The following is a 15576-nucleotide window of genomic DNA, read 5'->3' as shown; positions in this document are numbered from 1 at the left end:
AAAAATTTATATATGTATTAAATATTTATAAATATAATCATCTTAAAAAATCTGTCCTACAGATAATATTAATTGTCCCTTGTTCCTTGATAAGGAAACAGACTTTGGGAATTTCTGTGTGAGATTACACACATTTTATGTATTGGGTAATATGACTCCAGAATATACCTTCTTAATGACTTCATCCTACTACATTTTTCAGAGATAATGACATGGAGTTAGGAAAAGACTTAACCAGCTGATAAACCATATCTAGACTAGTTCGACTAGAATGAATAATTTCATTATTATTATTATTATTTTTACAAAAGCAAGTGACATTCAGAGAGAAGGTCAGGGCTATGCTACATAGGGTTAGCGGGTTGTGATGAGTTTAGAATTTATTTTATGGGCAGTGAGGAGTGATTCGTGGTTGTAAATAGTAAAATTTTGAGTAAGTATTTCCCCATTCTCTAAAGGACACATGACAATTTCACAACCACATACTAATAAAAGTTTTGAACTTGAAACAGTGTTAGAGTACAGAAAAATCATAAGAGTACAGAAACTGAGACTTGACATTTCAGTCGATTTTCTACGGTCATACAGGTAACTGCAGGGTCATCAGCAGGAACAGAACCCATGTCTTCTGCCATTTCAACTCACATCTTTACTAGCAGGCCTTAATGATTAGGCAGCAACTAACTTAAAATTGGCTGGATATAGTGACTTAGGTTTAGTTTTAATTTTTTATTTTATTTAATTTTAATATTTATTTTATTGTGAAATATTTTAATGTAAGTCATAGTCTAAATTTAACAAACACTGAATTTTAGTTCGCAGCTTTAGACTGAAAACCTTGAAGAACAAAGGCAATCCAGAGAAAATCACCTATAAAATGTTTAGTAGGTACAGGAGACATAACCTGTGTTTTGTCCACTTCCCCTCTGATCCATGTATAGCAACCAATCCACACTCTAATAGTTATCCCTGCATTTTTCTGTTGAAGGGCTGCCCTGGGTTTCCAGAACCTACTTTCCCCATGTGCTTGGCAGGTTAGCGAGGCCTGCAGGGTAATATCTTCCAGGGAAAGCCCTTAGGCAGTGGCTGCTAAGTATGGGGTATGAATACCATAGCTCCCTTACCCTTGACCATGATAATTAATTCCTCATGTGATTAGATCCTGCTGCTCACCATGGTAACTGATTGAATAATGTACTGTGTATGGACTCTTCTTCTCTTCATTTCCTCATCTGCTCACCAGTGATGCCTTCTCTTCCTGAGACAACGTTGGCACAGTTGTGGTCTCAGTAATTGTTTCTGAAAGAACCTAAACTAAGACAGCAGATACAACTTAAATGGAGATTAGACTATCCCTAGTGCCCTTTTATATAAATAGTCGTTCTGGCTTTTTTGCTGATTATTGCAGCATTGACTTGTGTAGTGTTAGAGAATATGCCAGCTCTAATTTTTAATTTGCATTTTCTGTCAGCCAGAAGATGAATTCAGGTCTTGCCTTTTTCACACACCTTGAGGAAAAAGTCACTTATTTGTGTCCCTTTGTCATCTCATTTCAGCAGCAAGGGCTCAGGTCACTGGGCCTGATGGGCGCACAGCTATTGCTAGCAAGGCACAGCACCGCACTTTCGCTCTCCTGCTATTCAGTAACAGGCACACTAGAATAAGCAAGGCAACTCTTTCCAGTTCTAATTTAAATTAGAGAGCACTTATGTCTCTGGCCAAGTTCTTTTCGCCACTCTCTGTGATTTAATAATAGTGGGCAGAGCCAGAGGGCCTCTGATTTTCTGTGCTCCCCTTTTCTTTGGGTAATGACCCTCCAGGGTTGTTACTGGCAATCTTATTTCTCATCGATGGATCCTGATATCAATATGAAATATCACGATATGAGAAAAGTCTTTATTTGAGAGAACAGAATGAGTAGGCCTTCAAGACATTAATTACTTAAAGAGGTTTTTTGGAACAGTAGTTTCATCGCCAATGATTATCTTTAAGCACAGGCACATGACTGAAAAATAAAATTCTGAGGAAGGGAAGTCATGTTTCCTAAGCACCTACCATATGTCATTCAAGCTTCAGATTCTTTCCTATCCAAGGTCTGTCCTGAAGGTATCCAGCTATGTAATATGAAAATATAGACATTTATTGAAGAAGATACAAGATACAAGAAACATTGTACCTGGGACAATGATGCCTCAGTTCCCTTCAAAGTAGGCACCTTGGGACCTCACACAGTTCTCCCAATTGCTATCAGCTGCCCCATTGTATGTTCTAAATCTCATCAACAGTCTGAAATTTCTTCCCTTTCAAAGGTGATTTTAGTTTTGAGAAAATCCAGAAGTTGCAGGGTGCCAAATCTGGGCTGTAGTGCGGCTGGGTCACCTGGGTGATGTGATGTTTCACCAAAAATCTCTGCACAAGATGTGATGCATGAATGGGTGTGTTGTCATGATGAAGCTGCCAATCACCAGTTGCCCATAGCTGTGGCCTTCTGAATCATCCAAATTGTTTTTGTGGAGGAATGTTCAAGCTTTGTGCAAAATTTGATGCAGATTCGTTGCTCTACTCACTCTGTCATTTTGAATGTGATAGACACACAGTACACATGCTCACTTTGTGGTGTCTGCCGCCCCCACTAGTACAGTGAAACCATCATTGTTCATGCATGTGCATTCCAGTCCACTCTCCTTGACTGCCAGGTTACATCAATGTGGCACAAACCATTATATTATTATGGTACCAATGGCTGGACTTTTTCTGGACAGACCTCTTACATTATATTATATAATTGCCCTTAAAATTTAGTGATGAACATAATGGAACTCAGAGAGGTTAAATGACTTTGACTTGCCTAAAACAATACATTATTTCGTGATATGGCCAGTATCTAAATAGAAGCCTTTCAATATCTGATTTCAAAGTCATGATTTCATAACTACATTGTCCTGCTCAAAAGTAGAAAATGAGGAGAAGAAATTCTCCAGCATGAATTTTTGTTCTACTTTCTGGAAATTAGCAGGAGACTTTGAGTCAAATGGGAAGGGATGGAGTGTTTTTGTTTTCCTCAGACTTGGAAACCATTCAGGAGAAGAAATGAGTATTCTAAAATTAACTCCCATTAAAGGAGATAACAGAGGCTTTCTCTGGAATGGAGCTAAGAGTGACACAGGCCAGAGATCTGTGTGACAAGAGTTCTAGGAGGATGATATTGTATCAGACTGGGTGTCCCCAGACAGCAAGAGGTCTCGCAGCGACACAGACCATCCAGACACACAGACCATCTCCTGTATCCTGGGCACGAAGCGTAAGAGGGATGCTGGCGCTCAGGGACTGTGGAGAACCAGGGAAGCTGCATAGCCTCTATATTTATGCTGAATTAGAAATTATCATAAAACTTAAGAGTTTAAATGATCAGCATCTACTTGGCTCAGAACTCTATGGGTCAGTTAGTTGGGTGGTCTTCCAGGGCTAGGTTGAATTAAATTATTTATTTATTTTGTTGGAAGCCCTCAAGCATTTGTTATCACTTGGCAAGTGGGCTAATTGCTGAATAATTCAGGATAGCCTCATTCACATGTCTGGCAGTTGGCCAGCTCTTGTCCAGGGTGACAGGGTGACAGCACCTTGTGTCATTTGTTCCTTGGCAGGTTAGCCCAGGCTACTTCTCCAGATGAGAGTGAGAGGGTACCAGGAGCAGCAGGAGAGGCGCGTCAATGGACAAGCTTCCCTCCAATGATAACATCCTGTAAAACTATAATACAATATCCCAACCAAGGTAACAACATTGATTGATGCAATCGACACAAAAATTTAATTGCCTTTTTATCTCCACACCTACTTCTCCCCTGCTCCATCCTTTCCTCAACTCATGACAAGTATTGGTCTGTTTTCCATTTCCCTAGTTTTGTCATTTCAAGAATGTTACATAAGTGTAATCACAGAGTTTATAATCTTTACTGGAGATTTATACCTGCTGTTGCAGCTATAAGTAGATATTTCCTTTTTAATGCTGAGTAGAATTAATGAAATTGCACTTTGTTTAATCAGTTACCCATTGAAAGAATTCTGGGTTGCTTCCAGAAGTGGGTATCTCGAATAAGGCTACTGTAACATTTGTGAGCAGGTTTCATGTGGACATAGTCTTCATTTCTCTGGAATATATGCTGAGGAGTATAATTTGTGGTATTAAGAATATTTTAAAATCTTTTCCAGAGTGGATATACTAGTTTATACTTCACCGAACAACGTTCCTCACATCCTCCTCAGCATTTAATGTTGTCTGGCCGGTGTGGAGTGATACATTATTTGCATTTCCCTGATGGCTAACGATGTTGAACATCTTTTCATTGCTTATTTTCCATTTGTATATCTTCTTTGGCAACTTGTCTCTTCATGTCTTTTGCAAATATTCAGTTGTAATTAGATATTTTTTAGCCTGTTGTTTTTTAGAGTTCTTTACATAGTCTGTTTACTACTCATTGACAATTACATGATTTGCAAATACGTTCTCTCAGTCTGCGGCTTATCATCTTGTCTTCTTTACAAGGCCGTTCACAGAGCTAACATTTTAAATGTTGATGAAGTCCAGTTTTTGAATGTATCATGCTTTTGGTGTCATATATAAAAATTCTTCACCACATGTTACCTCCTGAAGATTTTCTTGTGTTTTTTTTTCTGGTTTTTCTTCTACTAAAAGTGCTATAATTTTATGTTTGAATGTATGATCCATTTTGAGTAATTTTTGTGCCCCTTGTGAGATTTGGGTCAAGGTTCATGTTTTTATTTTTTTTTTTGTTTTGTTTTGGTCTATTAATGTCTAGTAGCTCAAGCACCATTTGCTGAAGAGATAATTCTTTCTACATTGAATTGACTTTGCACCTTTTCTTTGCGAAAAGCTGTTGGCTGTACTTGTTGGGCCATTTCTGAGTTTTTTATTTTACTTCATTGATGTATGTCTGTCCCTCTGCCAATACCACTCAGTCTTGATTACTGTAGCTCTAAAATAACTCTCAAAGTCTGATAGACTTGTTCTAACTTTATTATACTTTTTCAGAATTGTTTTAACTTTTATATTTTCTTTGCTTTTCTGTATACATATGTACATTTTAGAATAGCTATTATTCTACAAAAAATCTTGTGGGGATTTTTGTAGTAATTTTTGTAGTGTTAAAACTATATAACAATTTGGGAAGAATTAATATTTTTACTTTGTTAAATCTTCCAGTCTATAAACACTGTATACTTATTTATTTGTTTTGATCTTCTTTGATTTTCTCATCAGCATTTCATCATTTTATGTGTACAGGTTCAGTACATGTTTATTAGATTTACACTGCAGTAATTCATTTTATGAACAATTAAAGTGGTATTGTGTTCTTAACTTCAGTGTCTAAGTGTTCATTCTTAGTACAGTGGAACCTCAGCTCTCAAATTTAATTCATTCTGGAAAACTGTTCCAGAAATGATTTGTTTGTAAACTGAATCTCCTTTGTTGCCTGAGAGATGTGTGACTAATCATGTAGGTATTAGCATGAAAGGGTTGTCGCATAGAGAACCAAGACCTGAAGTTCACTTAGACAACTGAGACATTTTTCCACGAACAATGGGATGAGAACTGAATCATTAGAAAACCAAGACATTCGAGAACTGAGGTTTGACTGTAAATAGAAATAAAATTGATTTCTGAGTATTTATCTGCTGCAATATGACCTTATTGAACTCACTCATCCCATTTATTGATTCTGGGAGGCTTTTTCTTTCCTTTTTTTCCTTGGTAGATTCCTTGGGGTTTCCTATTTAGATAATCATGTTATCTGCATATATAGACAGTTTTATTTCTTCCTTTCTCACTTATCTTTTGTTTCCTTTTCTTGTTTTATTGCACTGGTTAGAGCATCTAGAACTATTTTGAATAAATGTGGTGAGGGCATACATCCTTTCTTGTCCCTAATCTTAGGGAAAAATCATTCAATCTTTCACCATTAAATATGTTGTTTTGTTTGTATATGTTTTTTATCAAGTTGAGGGCATTTTTCTAATTCCTAATTTTCTCAGAGGTTTTTATTTTTTTATGAATTAGTATTGTCTTTTTGTCAAATACTTTTCTTTATCAATCACAAGATCATGTGATTATTTTCTTCTTTAGTCTGTTAATATGGGATTACATTAATTTTTGAATATTAAAACAGCCTTTTATCAATAAAAGGGGAAGAAGGGAAGAGTGGGAGAGAAAAAAAGCAGATAACAAAGCTGTTAGGAATGATACCACAGTTGTCAAGAAAAAAAATCCCAATCAATAAAAGTTATCTTATTACACAGGTGGGTAATAAAGTATGTAACAAGCAATTAAAGGTGTGGCAGTGTCAAAAGGAACACACATGGTAAGAAGAACATGGACACATAGAAGATAGTTTGGCTAAGTACCGCTGAGGATCATTCTCAGTTCCTTACTATCTAGCATGATGAAAATGTTTCACTGCTTCCAATGTTGCAGAATAAATGGAATGATAGTTTATTTCATGTATATTATAATGAATTCTGGTGTTTTTTAAGTTTCTGAGATCTAATTTTTTTCTACTTACAGTCCAAATTCTTGCATGTTATGTCTGTCAGTTAGTGGAAGTAATTAAAGATAAAGTTTGAGATTCCTTGCAACTTTCCTCTTAAAAGCAAACCTCAAACACTTCTGTGTCCTGTTGATTATCCTATTTCCAAAATGATCTGTTCTTAGTTGAGTGTATAGCATAAATATTTCCAAAGAAACTGACTGAAGTGAGAAATGACCAATCTCATCACCACATTTTTTCCCCCTACTTCATTCCTGTCTTCCCTTGGGTTAACATACATCCATTTATGTATGTATGTATTTTAACTCAGTGATTGAGAGTCACCTTACAATTGCCATATTTCAATCATGAATTACTCACAGAACATAATGAATAATCTACTATTGCTGATGGCAGGTGCAATTCAAATGGATACAACACTTTTTTTTTGCCTTAAAAAGGATTCAGACTTTAATGAGGAATTATAGTATAGGGACCATATACAATGACGTGTGTCAAAATGGAAGTGTATACTAGTATGTTCAATAAAGCATTAAAACACAGGGTAGGTAGAGTTTGAAGAAGGATGAAAAAGAGATTTTTAAGTGACATGTTGAGAAAGATGGTTCATTTGCAAGTGTTCACATACAGAAAAAGAATGGTACAGTTAGAAAACTCTGATTATTACCATTGGACTACAGTGTCAAGAATATGGGGCATAAAATGGCAGATTACAGGTGACAAGGTATTATTGTAAGATTAGTTTAGGGAATCTGAACTTCATTTTAGTGGTGATGAGTTCCTGAAGGATTTTAAGGCATGTGGGTGGCATGACCCGATGCATATTTAAAAAATCACACCTGTGGTTGTGTAATGACGATTGATTGGAGGGAGAGAAGCATGAGGGCAGAGAAGCCACATTCCATTTTTCACATAAAGAAAATGAGACTCAGAGGACTGATGTAATTTACTCAAGTCAGTTATTAAAAGTTGAACATGGCATAAACAATCCTGAGTCCTAGTACATCTTTAACATGGTTGTATTCACCTGGTAATTTCTTAAATTAGCTATTGTATACTCACATAATAAGTGCTATTGATGATATTGAAGGTCATAATATAATATTGTTGTTTCATAGTACAGATACATTATATTTGCACTCTCCCACTACACTAATCTGAGTGGGAGAGATGTCATAATATATGTGTTTATGTAAGTCCAAAAGGGAAGAGGAAAAATGATGAAGTCATCAGAGTTAGCTAGAGGCTGGTTTGAGGACAAACTTTCTGTTCCAAACTTAATCAAGTAGAACAAATTTATTTTTAACCTGTTCACCGCATAGATTTCATATGTTTGTGTCAGCCAGTCACTGTCGTTGCTTTTTGCCTCTCTTCCATCTTGAGCTAGATATGTGATTGACTGGAGTGTACATTTGATTGACAGATATAACAATTTAAATATAAACACTTTATTAACCCTGCAAGAGCATCTTAATAAAAGAATATGATGGAGATAGACATCGAAGGTAGATGTGCTGATTTTGAAGCCAATTGCATTGTAGCTGCATGTGGCAGAAGCAGTGAATCAAATGGAATGCTGTGGAAACAGTTCCAAAGATATCTTCTCCACAGTATTTAAATCAGTGGCTCCATGTTAATAAGCAGTGCTAAAGGATTATGCGAAGGCTTAATACCTCCTTGCCTTTTACAGGATTTTAACTTAGTTTGGAACTCTTTCTTCTTGAATTGTTTCCTTCCAGACCTGAGCCAACTCTAGGAGCTTGTTCGTACTCTGTCCTAAGATCCTGGCTGCACTCTGATCCTTGCAGGATGATTCAAACACCTGAGTCATTATTCCTGCATGAGTTGATGGGCAAAAAACCAAACAAATAAAAAAAACAGATGATTAATTTATACTAGTAGCCAATTTATTAAGCACTAATCATGAAGCAGGTAATGTACTAGATGTATTAACTAATTTCATCCTTATAACAACCAAATGACGTGGATAACATATCACCTTTATTTTACAGATGAGGACACTGGGTGCCTAAGAATTTACGTAATATGTCTGAGGGCAGACATCCAGTAAGTAGTAGCCAGAATTGGAGTCTAGGCGATCTGCCCCAGTTCACAAGCATGTTTTAAACTCCAGGGCTCTACTGCGTATGGTTGCCATGACCGGACAAATGTTTCAGATTGTAGGTTCTACTAATTGGCTATGGGAAATGACATTCTATTGGTAACCATGTTCTGCAGTTGCACACATACTGTAGATTCTAAAACTCTTTCACATTATATGTTAATTTAATCTACCTAATAACTTTATGAGATAGTTATTATTGCCATTTCACAGATATGGGAATGAAAGATGAAGAGGTTAATTGAGGTTTTCAAGGTTATGCATGAAAGAAGCAGAATTGGGTTTGGGTGTTAGACTTAGGTTCAAATCTAGGATCTACCGTTTCAATCAAGGAAAGTACATGTAGTGAGCTGATTTTTTTCTTACCTGTAAAATAAATTCCTCTTTAAATAACAAATTTACTCAATGTAGTACCTGGCACTTAGTATGTACACAGCAGATGTTTGGTGTTTTGTTCTGCCAGTATATAGAAACCTTTGATCTCAGCTAATTTGTAGGACTGGAGGAGGAAGAAAAAAATGTTAAAATCTTCGGCAAGGACTATGTTGTCATGGCCAGTCATTCCAAAAGGGATTTCCTAATCTGAGAAAAGCAAAGACATGCAAAGATCAGTGATTTTAGTAAGTGGCACTGTCCTTCATGTTCTAAAGAAGACACAACTTAACTCCTTTCTGATGGCTTCCGCTTGTCCAGGTGTAGGTTTGACTAGTTAGAAACCAGTGAGCAGGGTTTCTGCTTTCTGAGATATGGAGTGGGCAGACTTTTTTCTATTCTTCCTGATAACACAACCCAAAATCTTACACATTTTATATAAAACAAACTTCAGAAAACTGAAAGGTGGTCCCAGCCTATCTAGGGACCTCAGGGCATGAAGAACTACATACTGCTAGTTTCCCTGAGTTTGTTTTTTTGCTTGATACAGCCCAGACTTGGAGCTGAAGAAGCCAGCTAACTGGAAATGCTTAATAATAGGCACACACATCAGTGGACCAGTAGAGAGGCCTCCAAGCAAGAGAGGAAAATTTTTAATAGTAACTGTTCATTTGTGGGTGGAAATTAGGCTCTATCATGGGATCACAGGAAAGCATTCCAAGGACCCACACGTGCGAGATTGTGGTAAGGGAAAATGGCTTATTTGTGTAAAAGGTTGCCCCTGGATTTCTAATGTTTCATCTCTGTTCACCCCACAATGAAAAACAAGTCCAGCTGTGTGTTCAACAAGGTCAAAACAAAAGCCAGCGTCCAGAGTTCCTGCTTCTTCTGAAAGCTTTGTCCTACAGGAGCCCACAATCTGCTGCCGGTGGTTACATGCTCCTGAGGGGGAGAGAAAACATGCAAAAGCACAGGATGAGTGTGTTACCAGGTGTGGGGTGGAAGCAGAGTGGGGGAGAGAGAGAGAACGAGAGAGAGAGCATGTCTTTGTTTCCCTGGGATTATATATATTAGTTTGGGTTTGGGATGGACCAGTTGCTATTTCAAAAGAACCAATTAGCTTCCCAAGCTTTGGCAGGCTTTTCATAGGTTTACGCCCTCTAGTTATGCCTCTATGGACCAGCACCTCCCCGTGTGCCCACCAACAACCTGGCACCAGAGGGCCTAAGGGAGGAGTGTTAATCCCCTTGGCAGAGCAATGCTATGATTTCCTGGAGTGTGAAGCTGTAGCTTCCTGGTGAAGCAAACAGGCTTATGTTCCCCAGTTTATTAAGCTCACTGCCTAATCCCCTTTACTCCCTTTTCCTTTATTACTAATTAGCTAAATATTGATGGTAATGTTTCCACTGCAGACAAACAACACAGGAAAAGCTGTGATTCTCACCCCTACCCAGGCCAGCAGGTGGGCAGAAGGCGGGGGCCCTGGCCTGTCGAGCTGCACTTACCTAGAACTTAACCCAGGCAACAGGTGGCCGGGCCGCATAAGTGCTCACATTCGCCCTTTGCAGGGAGATAGCCCCCTGATGGAGACGGGGCAGCAGGGCGGGGAGGGGGGGGCACGGGACGACGGGATGGGACGGGACCCCTGGGTTCTCGGCTGTAGCTGTGCTGAGTGGAGTTCCTGTCCCATTGATCTGGGAGGGGGAAGGGGAGACAGGTCTTGTTTTTGATTTCACAGACCCTCACTTTTAGGGTTTTAGTATATTTTCTTAAATATTTCTTCATTTGCCCAGAGGGCCATTATAAGAGACTTGATTTAAAAAACAAAAGTTTGTCATCAGTTTCACTGGGCAGGCTCTGTGGAGCCGCTTAAGTTGTCCTGCCCACAGAGGAACTCTGCTCTGTATTATTTCTTCCAACTACAATTATTCAAAGTTTTTTTTTTTTTAAAGTCTAATAAAAAGGAAAGCATGCATCGAAATGGTATCTTATATTAGTTCTGAATCAGATAGCTTTTTGCAAGTGATTCCTTGGAAGGGGCTTCCAGGAGAAGAGGAATGAAAAGCGGAGAAGGGGCAGGCGAAGGCGCTAAACGAGGCTGTGGGCGCAGCCAGGAGCCAGCTTCTGTGTGACCTCGTGGGAGCTCCAGAACAGGGTTTTCTCCCTAGACCCGGGCCCATCTTGAGACAGGTCATTCATCCATTGAACTCAGGTTGTCCCTGAGGAATGACTGCCTCTTTGGCAGGATGGCCTGCAGAGACCAAGGACAATGACCTGAAAAATGGTCAGCTGTGAGCAATTAACATCCAATAGTGGGGGAGGGGGGTACACCCCGGTACACCCACCAGATAAAGGGAGATATGAGGAGTGTAACACCAGCGCCTATTAGTTGTAGACATTCATTTAGTCTGTTATTCATATTGATGCGAACACTATTTCAGGGGCTAGAGATACCAAGATTAGTGACAATTATTCTGTGCCTTCTCTATGTCATGAAAGTGATAGAAATAGCAGATTGTTATGGTAACTGAGCCAAACCAGGTGAAGAGAACAGTCCCTTTTGTCCCCTGGCTTATAAAACATATATAAATACATAAAACAATACAGCTGAATTGGTTGGTAGTTCTAAGGTGTCTCCTTCCCACTGAGAAAACAAATCCATGGCATTGTTCAACATCTCACATATTGTTTTCTCACTCACTCATTTAACAAAAAGCTATTGAGCACCTTGCTAGGTGCTATTGTTATGAAGATAAATAAGCCCAGCGCTCCGTTTAAGGTGCTAACTGAGCAGTGGGAAGCTTGAGGAATAATTTAGAGCATGTAAAACAGTCTGGGAAGTACTATGATAAAGGTCAATCACAGGAACAATGGGTGCCCAGGGGAGGCGTTGCTTCCTGGCTGAGAATTTGCCCAAGTCCTTTGATTTCTATTTCAGTGCTCTTTTTCTAAACTACAGGCAGAAACACTGGAGGGGAGAGGGTTCCTGAGGAATTCCCTAGGGTTTGCATCGAATCATAATCATGTTAAATATATCAGCCATCACATTATGCACCGCTACAGTAAACTCCCTATTAAAATTTACCATGGTCATAAATAAAAATAGTGTTGTTTTTGCTTCCATCAATTTAACTATACCTTCTGAAATAAATATAATTACATTTATTGGCACACTTAGAATGGGTAACCTCGTGAAAATTATTCCTAAGCGGTAAGAGAGACAGCTGGGGAAAGAAACTAAGGGGAAGAATACACAGGCTATTATCATAACAATTGAATAATGATTTTTATACTTACTAGCAAAACATTATGAAAGCATGTTCTGAAAATCTTTCTTCAAAGCATTTTTTATCATATCACACATACACCTGAACCTCTCATAAGTGTTATTTACCCATCAATTTAAATCAGGGAAAATACGAGATTGAAAATATATTCAGTACTAAACAAAGAAAATCTTTACACTATACTTTTTTTAAGTGGAAGTAGGCAATTTCACATTTAAATACAAGAGGGGACCCCCCAAAATGGAATTATCTTTTGGAGGGCAGGCCCCTTGTAGTGCAGGCTTCCCTCGCCAGGTGAGAGTTCCAGGAACCCGTCTGTGTGTTGGTGACACAGTTGGTGTTGTTGGGAGAGGCTGTCTTTGGCTGCACTGAATTGTTTTTGAGACTCTTTCAGTGCGTTTGCCCATTTTATGATGGGTTTACAGGCTCACCTGTCATTACCATGCTCAGCAGTTTTTGACCTCGTGCTTCACCTCCCTATTCACCAGATCTTGCCCCAAGCAACGTTTTGTTTGTTTCCCTTGATGAAAAAAAGTCCTTAAAGGGAAAGTTTTGCAGATGTGGAAGAGGGGAAAAAAACGGCAGAAGCACTGAAAGGCATCAAAATCAATGAGTTCAAAAACTGTTTTGAGCAGTGTAAAAAACGGTTTGATAGGTGTATTGCATCAAATGGAGAGTACTTTGAAGGTGACTGAAGCTTAAATATGTAAGAATAGACTATTTCTTAATAAATAAATTCCGGATTTTTTGAGGGTCACTCTGGTATTTCATTTATTGTTTTTTAAAAAAATTTTAAAGTACTCATTTATCATTTAGGGAATCTTGAAAATATAAAAATGTATGAATATTATAATCAGCTGCTTCTGATGTTTCATTGGTATCATGTTGGTTATTAATTTGACTTAGTTATTCTTTATTAAGGTGTGGGAAAACCTTTTTCATTTTAGTTTATTAAAAATACTGCTTTGCTCTTTGTTTACTAAGCAATTTTTAAACTAAGTTTAGATAAAGTCTTTCATTTGGTGGTAGTATATGAATGGATGAGTGGATAGATAAATGAACTAATACAATGTATGATATTACTATGTTTTTTATGATGAATTTACTGTTTGTCACTAATATATTGAGGTAAAATTGACATATAACATTGTTTCAGGTGTAAAACAAAATGATTTGATGCTCATATATGTTGCAAAACATTCAAGTTATCATGCATAATTGCAATCTTTTTCTCGGGATGATACCTTATAAGGCATCTTTTAATGACAACTCTCTTAGCAACTTTCAAATATGCAATGCAGAATTATTAACTGTCATCATGCTGTACCTTACGGCCCCATTACTTACTTATTTTTATACCTGGAAGTTCATCCCTAGGCCTAAAGAGACCTTGTATATTTCTACATGCCTTCTTATATTTCTGTTATTGCTATGTTTGGGTCTGTACAAGTACAAGCAGGAAAATAAGTTGGTTATAAAACAGCTGGATCAGATGAGTTGCCCTATTTTGACCCTCCAAAATCAGTCAGCTGCCTGCCAACCTGCAAGCACATCAGTTATTTGGCTGTATTAGTAGAATCATTAAAGAGTCCAGCGTATATCAGTCAATCCCAGCAAAACAAGAACCACATGAACTAAAATTTTTATCGTTGCATGGCACTGAAATGTTATGGTTGGTTATTACGCTGCATCATTGTGAAGCTACGTCACTGATATATGTTCAGATAAGATGATTTCAAGTAACTGTTTTGTTGCATATGGAAGAAAATTTTTTTGATGCCTAATAAATGAAAACTTTTATAAATGTGCTATAAACACTTGGAAAAATACTGAAAATAGAAATAAACATCAATAAATAATAGTTGGGAACTTCAATATTCCACTTATAACAATGGATAGATCATCCAGATAGAAAATCAATATGGAAATATTGGACTTGAACTACATATTAGATCAAATGGGTTTTATAGACATTTACAGAACATTCTATCAGACAGCAGAAGAATACATATTCTTCTCAACTACACATGAAAAAATTCTCTAGGATAAATCATTGTTAGGCCACAAAGTAAGGTTATGAAGATTCAGATCACTTCAAGCATCTTTTCTAAACATAATGGTATGAAATTAGAAATCAATTAGAAGAAAACTGGAAAACTCACAAATACATGGAGATGATCTGAGGATCTAATATACGGTATAGTGATTGTAGTTAATAATACTGAATTATATACTTGAGAGTTGCTAAGATAGTATATCATACATTTTTTAACCATGAAAGAGAAGTAGTAATTATGTGGTGTTATGCAGATATTAGCCAATGCTATGGTGGCAGTCATTCTGCAATAGATAAGTGTATCAAATCAACACATTGTACCTCTTGGACTTACACAGTGTTATATGTTAATTATACCTCAATAAACCTAAAAAAAATAAAATGTACAACCCCCCCCCCCCACAATGAGCTTATAAAATTTCTCAATTTTATTACATTTCTATCAGGCTTACTTTTCCTTTTTCTCTTGAACTATATATTAAATTCTATGGCAAATGTGTCTAATACTAATAGCCATTTTAATTTTATTATGAATTATGAGAAAAATATTCTTTCATGAGTACTGTTTTGAAGAAGAGTAAAATGTATTTTTTTATCTCTACATATTTTTTTCCACTTAAAAAAACAGACTATGGAGAAAGAAGTACATGCAGACTGACCTTCAACTATATCTAAAGTTATGTTATAAAAATAGGAAAAATAAGAACAGTTATGTCTTTTCATGCTAAAGAGTGAAAATGGGTGAACATGGGTATTTCCTAGAACTGCCCTAAATGAGTGCCACAAACTATTTGTTTTGTGTGCCTTAGAACAACAGAAATATATTGTCTCACAATTTTGGAAGCTAGAAATCCAAAAGCAAAGTATCAGTAGAGTTGATTCCTTCTGAGGGATTGATTACAGCAAGAATCTGCCCTTTGCCTTTCTTCTATCAATGATGTCTCACAGTTCTCGGTGTTCCTTGGTTTGTAGGTGCATCATTTCAATATCTGCCTCCCTTCACATGGCATTCTCCCTGTGGCTTCTATTTAAGGACACATTACGATTTTGTTCTCTTCATTATCCATGTTAAAGTTATATATTTCTTCTGTGGTCATGATTTTTGTCTTCTTGCTGTTCAATTGCAGTCCTGCATTGGCACTTTCTTCTTTCACTTTCATCAGATGTTGTTTTAGA

This window comes from Pteronotus mesoamericanus, unplaced genomic scaffold, assembly GCF_021234165.1.
Source record: "Pteronotus mesoamericanus isolate MK-2021 breed Mesoamerican mustached bat unplaced genomic scaffold, CSHL_Meso_final scaffold_54, whole genome shotgun sequence".
NCBI lineage: Eukaryota > Metazoa > Chordata > Mammalia > Chiroptera > Mormoopidae > Pteronotus > Pteronotus mesoamericanus.
This window is presented reverse-complemented; position numbering follows the sequence as displayed.